Source organism: Amphiura filiformis, chromosome 3, assembly GCF_039555335.1.
Source record: "Amphiura filiformis chromosome 3, Afil_fr2py, whole genome shotgun sequence".
In the NCBI taxonomy this organism is placed as follows: domain Eukaryota; kingdom Metazoa; phylum Echinodermata; class Ophiuroidea; order Amphilepidida; family Amphiuridae; genus Amphiura; species Amphiura filiformis.
This window is the reverse complement of record NC_092630.1, coordinates 36,386,036-36,400,698: the sequence shown is the minus strand read 5'-3', so window position 1 is coordinate 36,400,698 and position 14,663 is coordinate 36,386,036. Positions and strand designations below refer to the sequence as shown.

Here is a 14,663-nt window from a genome sequence, read left to right as displayed (position 1 = left end):
GTAAAAATCGTCGGTTTATGCTTTGCTGGTCCTGTACCTGGACACACACTTATGTAGCTTAAGATCAATCTATAATGTATGAAAATACATAAATATGCTTCGGTGATGGGCTTTTAATAATAACACTTAGAACTAACTCATTTACCTATTGCCATTAAGGGACATTAGCCTATGTACTTGAATAAGATCAAAACTAAATTATATGAAACTAGAATAATGAAAGGACTAAAGTAAGTAGGTCTAATTGATGTGTACCAATGGTTTTATTGGGCCTACCCACTTGCGATTTGCTATATTGCTTTTCCCTGTAAAAACACAAGGTAAAGGAAACATGATTTAGGCAAAACGTGATAACATACGCCATATCTGACTATTTCCCAATTGCTAGAATTTGCAAAAAGTTGCAATTGAGTTCAAGTGCAAGAGCAGACAGTGTAAAAATACTAGTTTCCAGTGGAGTGTTAGTAGATAATAAGTTAGTTTGAAAGCTCAGCTAATTTGTATTTACTTAGAGAAGACTGACTGATTGGAATCAATTAGGTGTATGATAACGCAAGATGGGGATCTCTAGCGATGAATCCCAACCAGCTATTGACTTACTGGTGTGCAATATACGATGGGGCGGGTGATTTGAAACAAAGCATAGGTTCAACTTCAATGTGGCTTTTCTTATGAATCATAGTCCTCGGGAAACCTTCTTTTACGCTCCTTTTGCTCTGCTCTGCTATGTCAGTGTAGATAGGAAATTTGATGTTGAATATTTCATTGAATGTAAAATGACGATGATGTTTAAGACTCAAAATTGGGGGAAAGGGAACTTTTCATATGCATTCAGTAGCGATGTGGAGACTTTTCAAATATTTCTGCAAAGTGGGGGGTGAGGACAAATAGCTGAGGATCTGCGGGTGAGGGAAGCTATTCCAGTTTGGATGGCAGGCAGGAGCTTGCACAGAGTACTAATAATATCAAAACAAAAGTGAGCTTAATACCATGTTGCCTGTGCTAACGGGACAAAAGGAAACTTAAGCATGGGCGAGAATACTGGGCAAGGAAATTGGCATAATGGGTGATATTAGAAACGCTCTATAAATAAAACCCAGTTAGCTGGGTAATGCAGGCTCCAACCAAGTTTTTGTCGTCTCTGCGTGTGTATGATGTGTATTATGCAGCATGCTAAAGATTTTTTTCTAGCCTTTGTATTATGATTAGCTCAGTATAAATAACATACAAGGGAGAAAAAGTGCCAGGCAACAAGAGGTGGTGGGTGTTGAAAAGAACACTAATTGGGAACTGATTTACTGATGGTGTGTATATAGTCAACACTGTAACTGATTAGCAAAAAATTTCAAAAAGGTCTTTTGGGCTCAAGTATAGGGAAAAAATTCTGTCTGAATTGTCATTTTCCAAATTTGTCAAGCTGGACAAAGAAATGCTGATAAAGATTTTGTGTTGCCGAAGTTTTGGACACCGCCAATTTTGTTTTAAAGCAGTTCTGTTGGCAAATAAAATTTGAATAAATCGAAGTGAAAAACAGCAAGTGGTTATTTAAATTATAATGACTGCAGAAGTCATTAATGGGAAATTGGATGTTAGTGTGAAGTTTTGAGATTATTCAGATTAAAGCTTAATATAATAGCGAAATATAAAAAAAAAATTGGGTTGAACAAGAAAATGTAGGTCAAAAATTGATTTATTTCAAATACATTAAGAGTACAAGGTGTCCTGATTTCAGGCTCACAACCCATGCTAGTATGCTGAAAAGGAGAGCACGCACAAGCGGTCAAATTTTGGATGGTCAGTCTTTGCACTTAATTTTTGAGACATTTTAGAGCTAGGGGTGAAATGCAATCAAATGTTACCAACATACAGATGAAAATGGAGTATGAATTCAGCTTTACAGTTATTTTATGTTCTGGGAGTGTCTGCCTTTCCTTTACCAAGAAACCATAATACAAACGCATAGCAAGAATCGCATAATGTATGCGAGGTTCATTTTGACATTTATTATTTTTCAAATACCTGAAAAACAAATTTAACGAACTTGCCTTTCCTGAACAAGAATAAAATCTAGCCAATTTTATTTAAAAACAGCAAGAAGAAAGCCATTTCCCTGCAATTGAGTTAATTGAAATTTATAGTTTTAATTTTGGAAATTCCATGAATAGAAATGACCAGCTTCGTCTCTTGCTCTACCTTAATTAATTCTTTCTTCACTCGCTACATCTTATATGATGTTGGTTCAATAACCTATGGGCCAGTTACGTGGAAATTAACAAACAAGAGCGTGCTCATGTTTTTTGTTCATATAAAATAATATCATACCCAACATATAGAGGTTTAGTCTTTCCCCTATCGAATGATGATGTGTTGATCATACTGTGGTATGGGGTTGAGGACATATATTGTAGTGGGCCTGTAAAAGAGATGAATTAATGTAGCTCTGTTCAGTCTGTTGTGGATGACACACGCTTACTATAACCTGAGAGATCATTTGGTGTCATTAACAACTATACTATCAACATACAATACCTTTAAAAGAGAGAGGGATCTTCTTGATTAATAACTCTTGACGATGAAAATGCATAATTAAAGAGATTTAGTCAAAAAAACGGGCCAGGTATGGGTAGAAAGAAAGCGTTTTTCCACCATTTTAAGTATCCTGTACTCTAAGTGTTAAATGTGGATGCATGCTATTGCTGCTTTTTATATACTTAGCGATGATTCATTTTCAGTTATATAGCTAGAAAAAAATTGAAGAGGAAAATGGCAGGAAAAAGATTGAGATACGACCATAGCTAGAGCAGAAGGGGTAGAAAATGTATGTGTAATAGTGCTCACAGAAACAAAAGATAGTTGCCTTTAAAAAAAAATCCAAAAATTTGAAATTTATTCAGAAATAATATTTGTGTGATATTTTCAGAGGAGACAAGATCCCAAACAGACATTGTGAAATGAATATTTTGCGTTGTTTTGGTGTCAAATCAGAAGGGTCGTGAAATCGAACCGAAACACAATCAGTAGGAAGAAATTGGATTGTGTAAAAAATAACATTCTTGGTTGAAATCTTTCTCTCATTGCAGATTTTATTTCATATGCTGTAAGCCCAATCAATATTTGATGTCAATAGTCAAAGAAATAAGTAGGATAATTGCACAAATGAATAAAAAATGAATCATCTCAATGTGGAATGTAAATTATCACAATTTTGTATGTTTATTTTGTGTATTTTTGTTTTATTTTAAAGCTGTAGTGCGTATGAAATACCTTTCAACCTGTCAAAGTGTACCTTTATGTTTTCTTATTTGATTGAAGATTAGTGATATGCTCGATTATAGAGTGATTGTTCTTAAAATCGGCATTGACACAGTGTTTCTTCACAATGGGGAAAATATGTTGAACCTGACATATTGTGATGCGTTGTTAAATACAAAATATAATAAGAATACTTTCATAATTAAAATAATAAAATAAAAAGAATCATTTCATAAAATAACAGAAGAGTCAATGTTTTGATCAAGATATTTAAATAAGAATCATTGTATAAGTATCTGTATAGTTGGTTTAATCAAGAAATTACAAAAAATTATATTAAAAGGTGCAGATTTTATTTGATTCAATGAATCATGCAGGTTTCATTTAGTTATATGATAATTCAGTAAGTATCATCAACAAAAAAAGATTCACTTATTCTTTAAGTATACATGTAAAGAATAATTTTTGATTAATCAAATCATATATTGTATGAAAAATGAATATGCTACCTGTAGTTATACAACTCGGAATGGTTTACATTATAAATTCATAAATGATTATAATATTTCTTTTGTTTGACAAGAACCTTGAAAATTAATCGCCATTAAAAATTCGCTATCCACACACTTGCCAGCTTCTCTCATGCATACAATAGAAATGGCATGAGTGACCTTATGAGGACGCTCAGCCATTCATCAACTGATTGGTCAGATAGCTAGACAGGACTTGAGGTCACTGATAGGTCATGCATGTCCTGCAGCTGTCTCTAGAGGGCAGAGTAGTGGTCAGTTTGTTGGCCAGTGTTTGGATTAGATAGCCGGTGTGAGTGTGTGCAGACCCAGCATTATGCATACATCTTTGATGAGGCTGCCCAGTCCGTCCATATTATGACTAAGTGGCTATGAGAGAAGCGAACAACGATGTCCACCATACGCTAGCTATAGAGAGCTAATCGGTGGGGAAAAAATTTACACTGCAGCGTTTTCCGTTGCATTTTCCTAATGATTGAGACGGGATAATATACAACCAACACCAGTGATCATTCTGGATCAGTTATCTGACAAATTTTCTCAATGAATACGATGAAGAGTTGCAGAAAATTGTTTGGTATTGATATAACAGGACAGTCGTTAATCGTGGAAGTCACAGCAGAATTTGTTACGCCAACTAGCGTTGAAAGAAACACAGTACGATGGAGGAGCAAGGTAAACACCAAGGCGTCAAGAGTGGATGATAATTCCACTCTTTGCTACACAATTGAACTACTTGACTCTGTTTTTGTTAAACAACAAAGATATGCAGAATATATGTTTTGATTAAAAATTACCATGGACGCTACTAAAGGAAGGGAAAGGACTTCTATTTTCCTTACTTGTATGGTGAAAATTATTGGAATGTGATCTGTTTAGTAGCATAATTTCACTCAAGCGTATAAAATTATGCTTTTAATTTATTTTTTAAACGATGGAAATATGATATATTTGTTGTGGTGTTCCAGATCTTTCTGGGGATGAATAAAATTGTGCTTTTATTTAAAAATGTAATGGATGAGATGTGCGTGGGGGTGTGAGAGGTGGGTGTGTGTGAGTGTGAGAGCATCAAATCTCTCTCTCTCTCTCTATCCATCTGTCTGTCTGTGTGTCTGTCTGTCTTACTGTTTTTGTGGGATGTGTTATCTGTTTGTCTCGTGACTAACCTGTATTAGATCGAAACCATTTCAATTATTGTAGTATCATGAATCATCATCTTAATTTATTTTCACCTAAGTTGTGAGTAGAATTGTTATAATTAATTACCGGTATGTCAATTCTAATTATTACATTTATTTTTACTACCAGATTCATATTTTTGATTTATATTTGCATCATGTAGCAAGCATTCGCAGGTACAACTTTTTTATTTTTAGCATAATGATACACAGGACTTCCTGCTAGGAGCGAAAATCATGTTGTTATTTTTGACAAATCTGAAAGACTTGAATATTAGGGGGTGAGGAGGAAGCAAGCACTCATTGCATACCATGTATAGGGTTTAATTTGTTTATTTTTTCACTTGGAGATTAAGTAGTGTATTTACAATCTGAATCTCCATGATTTAGCCGCTTCTCATTCAAATTAAAATTTAATTATATAGTATGCATTGACTACATGTGACAAGCTGACTTTTCACACGTGGTGTGTCAATTTTTTATGATGAACATTCCACCCACACGCGCACCAACATACGTTTTTCTTTGCTTTCATCTCTGTGTCGCTCTCTGATGTTGGCCAAGTGTTTTTCCTTGTATAAATTTCAAGTGATTTCTTAACGGTAGGTGGTATGTGTGCACAGTAAGCAAGAGCTGTGTATGCTATACACCTGATATAGCATTAGGTTATTCACTTCGATACTAGAAAGGAGGAAAAAGTTGCATTATTCCCAAATATGTAATATTTTTTGGGTAGCAGCAATTTCAAAGTAATTTGTCAAATTAAACAGAAGATAAAATTTCAATACCTGAGTTGTTTACTGAACAGAAGCAAATTATTAATTTGTTTTCACAAATTTTGCAGCTTGAAACAGTCAATATGTTTTGTATTCTTACATGTGAAATTATCACCATGCCAAAATTGTTGTTAATCCAACCCGTATTATATTACTCGCAAAGCAATTTATCAAAATTGTCAAACCGGAAGACTTGGTCAAGTCCATCCCTGGCTTGGTTGTCATTGTTGTGCTCGCAGTCGTGTGTGACGATATCAGTTTCATGAATGGGCACGATAACCTTTAGCGTACATCGACTCCGCCGAGTCCAGCCAGTCATTCATGATTCATTTTGAATTGAGCCAACTGCCACTCTATCGGGAGGATGCGGCAGATGAGCTCTAATAGAGTTATTATCTCTGGATTTGAGTTGTTTCCTCGGCTGTCCGTTGTCAAGAAATTGGTTAGGGAGCTAGAACCAAATCGGCTGTCAACTGGACTTAAAAGGCATCTCTCTTAGAGTTTATATATCTCATATCCCCAGTGTTTTTTTGGTTTTTTTGAACCACTCAATAATAATAATGTAAGGTATAGATTGACAAATCAGCTAGACTCTGATCGAGAGTAAATATGCAAGAAATTGTTGTTTTTGGCAAGTTCATGCAGCGAGCTTCCTGGTGCATAAAAAATGTTCAGTTTATGCACAGGGCTGTTTACACTTTTCCATACATTTTACAAGTTTACACTTGTCTGTAGCATACACTGAATAGGTGCATAACAGTATTCAGTGCAACCATCCTACCCCTCGCTACTTTTCCTCCCTCAGTGTGAGATGATACTATTTCATTTACTGTCCATCTTCTTTAGCAGTGGTCAAAATGTTGTCACTAGATACCCATAGCTCTGTCGATATGCAGTGGTCATGCTCCAGGGACCCAGTCACGGTTGTATTCAATTGAGGCACACATGTCAACGATATCGCTCAGCGATGTATATTTTGCGTGTGCCACTATGCTGACTGTACCATTTCGTTAGAGCCAATTTTTTCCAATTTCTCCTAAAAATTTATGAATATACTTCAATATTTAAGCAACATTGAGGTAACGCATTATAGAAAGTTTAAAAATGAGAGTTCAGTCACCGGTATTATGTTATTTTTGGCATATTGGATGGCCAGAGTCTGCAACCGACCCTGTCGCAAGTCAGGGAAAGGAAGTAGGTATAATGCAGACAAAACTTTGATCGTACTGCATGGCGTGGCATATTGGTAAGAAAAGGACTTGGCTTACATGGGCTTAGTCGAGTTACCAGAGCACGTCTTTGGATAGGAATGACTGGATTAGTATGAGAGAGGAGAGGAGAGGAGAGAGGAAAAAAAATTAGCAAGATTTATTGGAACATAAGATAATATCAAAAAAAAAGTCTTTTTATTATTTACCCAAGAAATTTAAACTAATTCAAGTTTCAACATGTTTTGCTATATGTGCCCATAGGAATACAGATCAGTTTTAATGGTGCTAAATACACCTGCTGTAAACACTTCTAATTTGCGAAGAAGCCGCGATTTTAACCCGCATTTACCTCATTTGTTTAGCGTTAACAAACTAATGACATTATGGTGATATGTTAACAGACATTTTCGTACAGTGGGTGGTTTTAGATTACCATTATGATGGAAAATGACTTGAAAATTGTGAAGTCTATTCATTTTGGCACCAAGTGAAGGGAAAAAAAGTTGAAATGCGCGCACTCTCTTAAGCCTGCCCCTCCCCCCATGGGGTTATGTTTTACATAGTGGTACCTTGTTTTATTTTTGCACAAATATCTTAGTCCCCAGTCTGTCATTACCTGGTCCTCAAATTGATTCGGTTTTGTATGTTTCAAATGAAACCTGAATAGACCACCAATTCTATCTAGTAGCAAAGTATGAAATGAAAATCAATTAATATAACATTTTTTGGAATTATGCTAATTGGTGTCTGACTAACATAGATAACTGGTTCCATAGAATCGAGAAATTTGGTCTAAATATGGAAAAAAGGTGCCTTAAAATCACAAATGTTAATTGGTAGCAATGTAAAACCTGGCACAACGAGAGTTTTGACAAGATTGTTATTTTTTGCCTGGAAAGCATACAGAATTCACAGATGTGGTGGTAGGTTTGATGTCACGTGGTGACTTGTCATCTTGCTCACGGCAACATTACCCTGTCACTCATGCACATCTGGCTCTACACTAGCTGCCTCTCAATGGTTGTCTAGTCAGGTAGTCACTTCGTTTGTCTGTCAGTCTGTCTGTCTGTATGCCGATCTGTATGTATGTACATGTATATCAGTTGAGGTGATGGAATTTGGATACATGTGTTTTGAAGTTGGAGAATAAAGGAATTGTTTGTAGCTGATGTCATGCATCGGTTGTCTCATATAACACAAGCGACATCATTACTTTAAGTAACAACAAGTTGTTTTACACCAAAAATAATGTCACCCATGTTATATGAGATGATAGATGCACGACAGCAGCTATAAACAATACCTCTATTCTCATTCTTAAGCACTTCAAATAAAAATATTAATACCAAAGTTTGATCAACTATGTTTTTACAAGGAATTACATAGGGCTTAGAATCGATCGATCCCATTGTTGCTATGCGCCTCCGATTGGTTCAAATAGCGCGTGCACGTATCAAGTTGACGCGCACACACTGAACCGTGTTAGATCTTGTCATACCACACAGCAAAGAACCAATGAGGACTTTCTACTCATGTAGATTAAGATTATAACCCGGGGCCAGCTGGTTGCCACTCAGATCAATACTTGTAAGCATCCGCATAAACAAAATTGTAGATTATGGGTGGTTTTTAAAAGCTAAAGTAGGATCCAGGCTGATGCTTGATTTCATAAAGGTGTATTTTTTTCAGGACTATCCTGGCTATAACGGGAGTTTTTGAAATTTACCTAATCAGCGGTAGGCTATTTATCACTAATAACATCCAGGATGCTACTTTCTGACTAAAGTCAGAAACCTGACTTTTAAATTATAGTTTGTTAGGAAATCTGAATTTAACATGAGATTGGGGGAGTTAAATAAGGTCCGTGCTAAGGATGTTTTTGTTTATGTAAAATCTTCATTAACTGCCAATTTGCCAATTTTCTTTTTTAATCCTTGCCCAAGGCTAATCATTTTGAAAAGTAAATTCATGCGGATGATTACGACTTTTTTGTGCTTTCACCATGAGTTTATGTTTTGTCTGTGTCATCTATATCCGCCACGCTGCTTTTAAGTTGGGCCCATTTCGTAGACACACTTTAAGTTTATGCAAATCGCGTGTATTTTTCGTTTCAATGGCTATAACTTTTTCAAACTATGCATTAACCCCACAAAAGTATACATTTTCTGGAAGCAAATTGCCAAAGAAATACAAAAATGCACTTAAAATTAACATAGGATGTACCCCTAAATGATTATGAATTTGAGAACCTCCAAAATTCATGAAAAAAAATACTATTGGAAAAAATTGTTTTTGAAGAAATGCTGCATACCCTACAAGATTAATTATTGCAGATTTGAATTCCTCACAGTCAGAGCTTTCCAAGCATATATAACTTTCTATACCTCGGGAATGTTTACCATATTTTGCGCGGGGCTAGAAAAATGACCCAACAGATTTCATTTTTTTAACAGAAAATTTTACCTTGCCATGTTCTTACTGTAACTCTCCCTTGAGGACACCAGACATGTATTAAATGGTCTAATTCAATTTGATAAGGCATCCAGAAGCAGCAAACCTACTAAAATAGGTATTAATTCCTCGTAATAAACTGCATTATCTCGTTGTATACAAATGCGTTGATTTCAGTGAAAATTCTCCATTTTTTGTACAAATTTGCTTTACAGAAGAGTTATACTAACTATACAAAACAATTCAAATAATTGCTAAAAACAAAATTTACATTTTTTGTACTGAAACGGGGGTTGTTATTTTTCTCGGTCTGCTTTTTGCTTTGTTGAAGACTGATACCACAATATTTTAAAACACACTTCTGTGGTACTATGGCCTCCTCTCTTCCTTAGCAAACCTTCCTTTTTCCTTTAACATAACAACCTTTGTACCTGAGTGCTATACATATTTTGATTATGACCATAATCTGACTGCATATTGTTTTCAAGAGGAACCACGCCATCTGATATGACATGAAGCAAGAAATAGGAATATAGCATCAGATGATGGTTGAATTGCAGTGACAGCTACATGTAGGTCCTTAACAATCAAACTGGTATAACCTGTGTCACATTTGATCTGCAGAGTCCTCTGACACCCTCTCATCCATATCACTTGCATTCACTCCATCGCGACAAATAGGCCTGGTTTCTCTTGGTTTTTTTTATTTGCTCAAGTCATAACCAAGTTTGTCAGTAATATATATGCAAATGCTTTTTAATTGGCTTGATTATGCTAAATATACATATGTATGAGGTTCAGTTTCAGAATCTATGAATCAATTTGAGGCCTTGACTGCAAAACCATGACCGTCCTGATCAAAGTACTTGACGTACAGTCATAGTTCTACCAATGCAACGTAGGACTGTAATTTTAAAATAATTCTTTAATTAAGGTAATTAACACTCATTAACAAACATCCAAATGATCAAAATCTGATTAGTTTTAGTAATTAGCCACAGTTTATGTACTCAAATGCAATAAATCCTAATATGAACATGATTTAACTTAGTTACACAACAGATGCCAATTTTGCTGCGCCAGATCCTCCTGCGCCAGATCCTCCTCCACCCTGGAGCTTTGTTAATTAACAAGTAATTAACAGAACATAATAAATTTTTTACATGTGTTATCACTTCTATCCTCTTGCCCTGCATGAGTGCTTTAATTTAATACCAAATTTAGCTGTATATCTTGCATAATTTTAGAGAAAATTAAATAGATGATGTCATTTGTGCTGCGCAGATGTCACAACTCCACCTATATATGGGCCCAGTTCAAAACGTATGGCCATCCCTGTCTGAGTGAGTCTGCCTATTTTTCTCTCTCCGTCTTTCAGACAGACGTGTCTATCTGTTTAACTGTGTATTTACAATATCAGAGTCTAATACACCCTTCCCAGATTGTAACATGTTTAGTACGAATAAACTTGAAATAAAACTTTCATAAAACTTGTGTGTGGTTCTACTTTAATTTCAAACACAGCATACATAGTTTTCCTTGCAGCAACTGTGAAAATAACTTAATCTAAAAATAGGCGATATACACACATGTACGTAGCTTGTATATTTGCAGTGCGATTTTTTTCACGGCGCATTAAAACCTGTTTGAACGTGTTTCATGGTTAAGAAACATAGGAAGGGGAAATTCTTGACTAAATAAGAATTATGATTGAATTTTCCTGTAGCTTTGCATCATGTTGTACAAATTCCACATGAATAATAGTCGACTTTCCATTTTGAAAGATAAAATTTGGTAATTCATAATAATATAAAACGAATGTTTTGAAAGATATTGCATAAATGATCTTGTCATTAAAGCTGATGAAGCACGGTTTAAATGTTGTAGACACTATTCAACATTGTGTCCTCGCGACATACTACAACATGGAATAAATTAAAGCATCCATTTGAATTTTTAATAATATTTTCCGTTATGACATGAATACAAATTTTCCACCCCAAAATTGTTACCACATGTATCATATGAAAGATGTTAGTGGTAATATACACGGAGATGATCATATATATTGGAAAAAGATAAAACTTGGCCAATTTTGGTTTTTTATTAGATTTTTATGATATAGAAAAAGTTGGGTTTGGGACTATATCCAAGATAGCATGTCATCCAACTCAGTACTCGAGTTTACGCATACAGGAACCACACTACTAATAATATATACTCATTGTGACTGAAGCACTTAGCTTCTAATAAAGTGCCAGTTACGAGTTTATACTTGCCCCATCCAGCTACCAGCTATGGGAAAAGTCTCAAGCTTGCTTGCAAGCAAGCGCTCAACGAAGAACGGCATTATCATGGAAAAAAAGTGAATTTGGATCAAAATATGTGTGCGTGCTCTTTCGGCAACTCTTGCCTCGTGGTGTATTATCATAATATCAGCATTTTTCAAGATTTTTACCCTTTTCCTCAAGATTTCGTTTTACAAAAAACAAATTGAAGAAAACATTTCATGCTAAAAGATCAAAGTCATGGACGAGGGACTCTGAGAGATATCAATTTATACTAGTGATCTTCTGCAGCAGGGAGGGGCCAAAGCACTTTTTGGGCAGGGAACATTGACCCTAGTTCAAAGGAAATTTCCAGCATTTTCCAGTTTATCCTAGCAGAAAAGCTTTATTTTGTTTTAAATGAGGCGAAGTACCGGATGAAAAATATAGTCCAAAACTAAAGAAATTTGGAAAAGTTTAGAAATATATCTTTTAATTGCATATAGATGTATAGAATTTTGTCATCAGGAAATAAGAAAATTTGACTTAAAATGATTATCTGTAGGCCTAATCAATTGATTTTCCGATTTGAAACGTGATTTAAAAAGTGAAAAGATGATTGGCAGTTAAGTGATAATTACGCTTTCAGTCATATTGTTAATTAAAATTACTTAGAATAATCAAGATTGTAGAATTCCTTACTATAACGTTATCAAAAAATAAAATCAGTCGATAGATTAATAATGAAAAAAGCTGAATCCATTCAACCCATGAAAGCACTTTTATAAAATTAAACAGCCCTGCACACTTCCACTAAATCGTTTTGTAAAAGAAAAAGGGAAAAAATACGCTTCCACAGCCGTGCGTCATTACACAGCGAGTTAATTTCTTTTTCAATCTAGGAATAGATTAGAGGTTTTAATATACAAAGAATTGGTTCTCCAGAGAATACATGACAAAGCAAACGCGTCAAAATTTTAGAATTGTATCTAGGAGCGCACTACTACTATTACTAGGGAACAGCTCCCCCCCCCCTTCCAAAAAAATCTTTTCCATACGCAGCAGGCGGCGTGTGCAGCACACAGGTACGTACTGGCAAGTGAGGCAAGATTTCATGTTGTAACATGCAAAAACCCAATGTTTTCAAGGTTGGTAAAAAGAAATGATTGCAAGGAGTGGCAAAGTCCCCAAGATTTGCTGGCAGATTCCATATTCTTTATTGTACCAAGACTCTTGTAATGTTAGAATGAAAGCCAACACTACGCCACTCATTTTAATGTGATTCGAGGGCTTTGACCTGTCACTATGAGTTTCCTGTTGATACCCCAACATTTTTATTTTTACACATTGTCGGGATGGCTATGTTGCTGTGTATGTTTCTATGTTTTGTTTGTTTGTTCCAAATCCCCTCGCCAACTTTCCACTCTATGTGAAAATATAAATCAAACATAAATTCTAACTCTGTTAGGCTATGAGTTGTTTGTATGTATTAAGCATTTCCTTTATATAAGGAAAAGAAATGTTGTAGTCAATAATTACATTATTCTGTGTACAAAATATTATACTAGTCAAAATCTGAAGACGCCCTGTGACACTCCAGTCTTGAAAGCGAGCATTGGTCATAAAGGTGGGTCTGTACTTGCACTCAAACATGGCCAATGGGTCAATTACATGTAATCTAACCAGGAGGCTTTGAAGATTTGGACAAATGTTTTGAGTAGATCTTGGTATGGATCTCCCACTCAAATGTAAAGTGCCTTGTCAGATTTGCCTGTAGACTAAAAGACTCCCTCTGTTGATAAGGGAAGAAGTCTTTCCAACCAAGTTTTGTGTCTACTGCCCCCTTTTGACACCATTATGAAGTGCAGAAGCTGTTTGAAATATGCTGTTGCATTCAGATCATGATGGCTTTTGTCAGAGTTTGAAACCAAGCATGTTTTGTCAAGTTTGATAAATTATATGTGAATCGACAGAAGCGATAATCATGAAATTTGATCCATCTTCCATCTTTATCAGTGAACCCTTCTTTGCAACGTGTGTCTGTGAAACATTGACATACTTCAAATTATGATTGATTGGTTAATTTTAGCATCATGTATTTGAGATTTACCTGTACGTAATAACGCCTAAATCCCCCACTCAATTCCACAGTCAAACCTGATCAATGTGATTGTTACCCAAATTCCTCCGTTTTCTCATGTTGATTTTCCAACAGACAGAGCATTAGTTAAAAATTGTAGACGCCTTTTTTTTTGTGTCATGTCATTACTTTACAGAATCAGGTGGGTGAAAATGCACAACAGAAATACACGTACACATTTCTTTTTTCTTTTTTGTTTTCATTTTGTTTATCATCACACATCTGACTGTGCACAATATCTAGATGTGAGTTTCTCTGATAGTAGCTAGTTAATATTTTATTGTTGCTGATGGCACATGGTGACAAACCGGTATCGTTGATGATGAAGCAAGATTGGTTTCTTGACACTGTTAAAATTTGTGCCCACCTCTTTTTGATCCAGCATTTTGATTTGATTCTTGAGAAAACATATGGACATCTCTTCAATCTCTGTATACATTGTGCGTATTTGTTGTGTTATTGTACAATAGAAACGGTTTTGCTGAATGTTAAACAAGCTGTGATTGTGTTAAAATTCATTTTTCCCCCCTTCACTTTATTCCACCAGACTGCCACAGTATCAATCCCATCATCAAGTGGGTGACTTGAGAATGTGTCAAGATTTAATAGCTGCTTCCTAAATTATTTAAAAGATACAACGAAGACTACATTACAATAGGATTTAGCATCTTTCACTGGGGGCATCTAAGTGTGAATTCTCTAGTCTTCTGACGGGAGAGGGGGCACTTTCACTAACTGTATTATATGTGAATGTGGGAAGCAGGGTACCTGGTTGCCATCCATTAAACATTTTGAACCCTATCGCAATACGGAAACAATTTTGAAGTTGTACTTCATTCTTTCAACAATTTAACAACC

At 35.4% G+C, this 14,663-nt stretch overlaps 1 protein-coding gene across 7 annotated transcripts in view; it reads left to right on the top strand.

The window, feature by feature from the left end:
* LOC140148439 (uncharacterized) overlaps positions 1-14,663 on the top strand; it is a 45,337-nt gene that overhangs the window by 16,090 nt on the left and 14,584 nt on the right. The gene's annotated exons all lie outside the window — the stretch shown is intronic.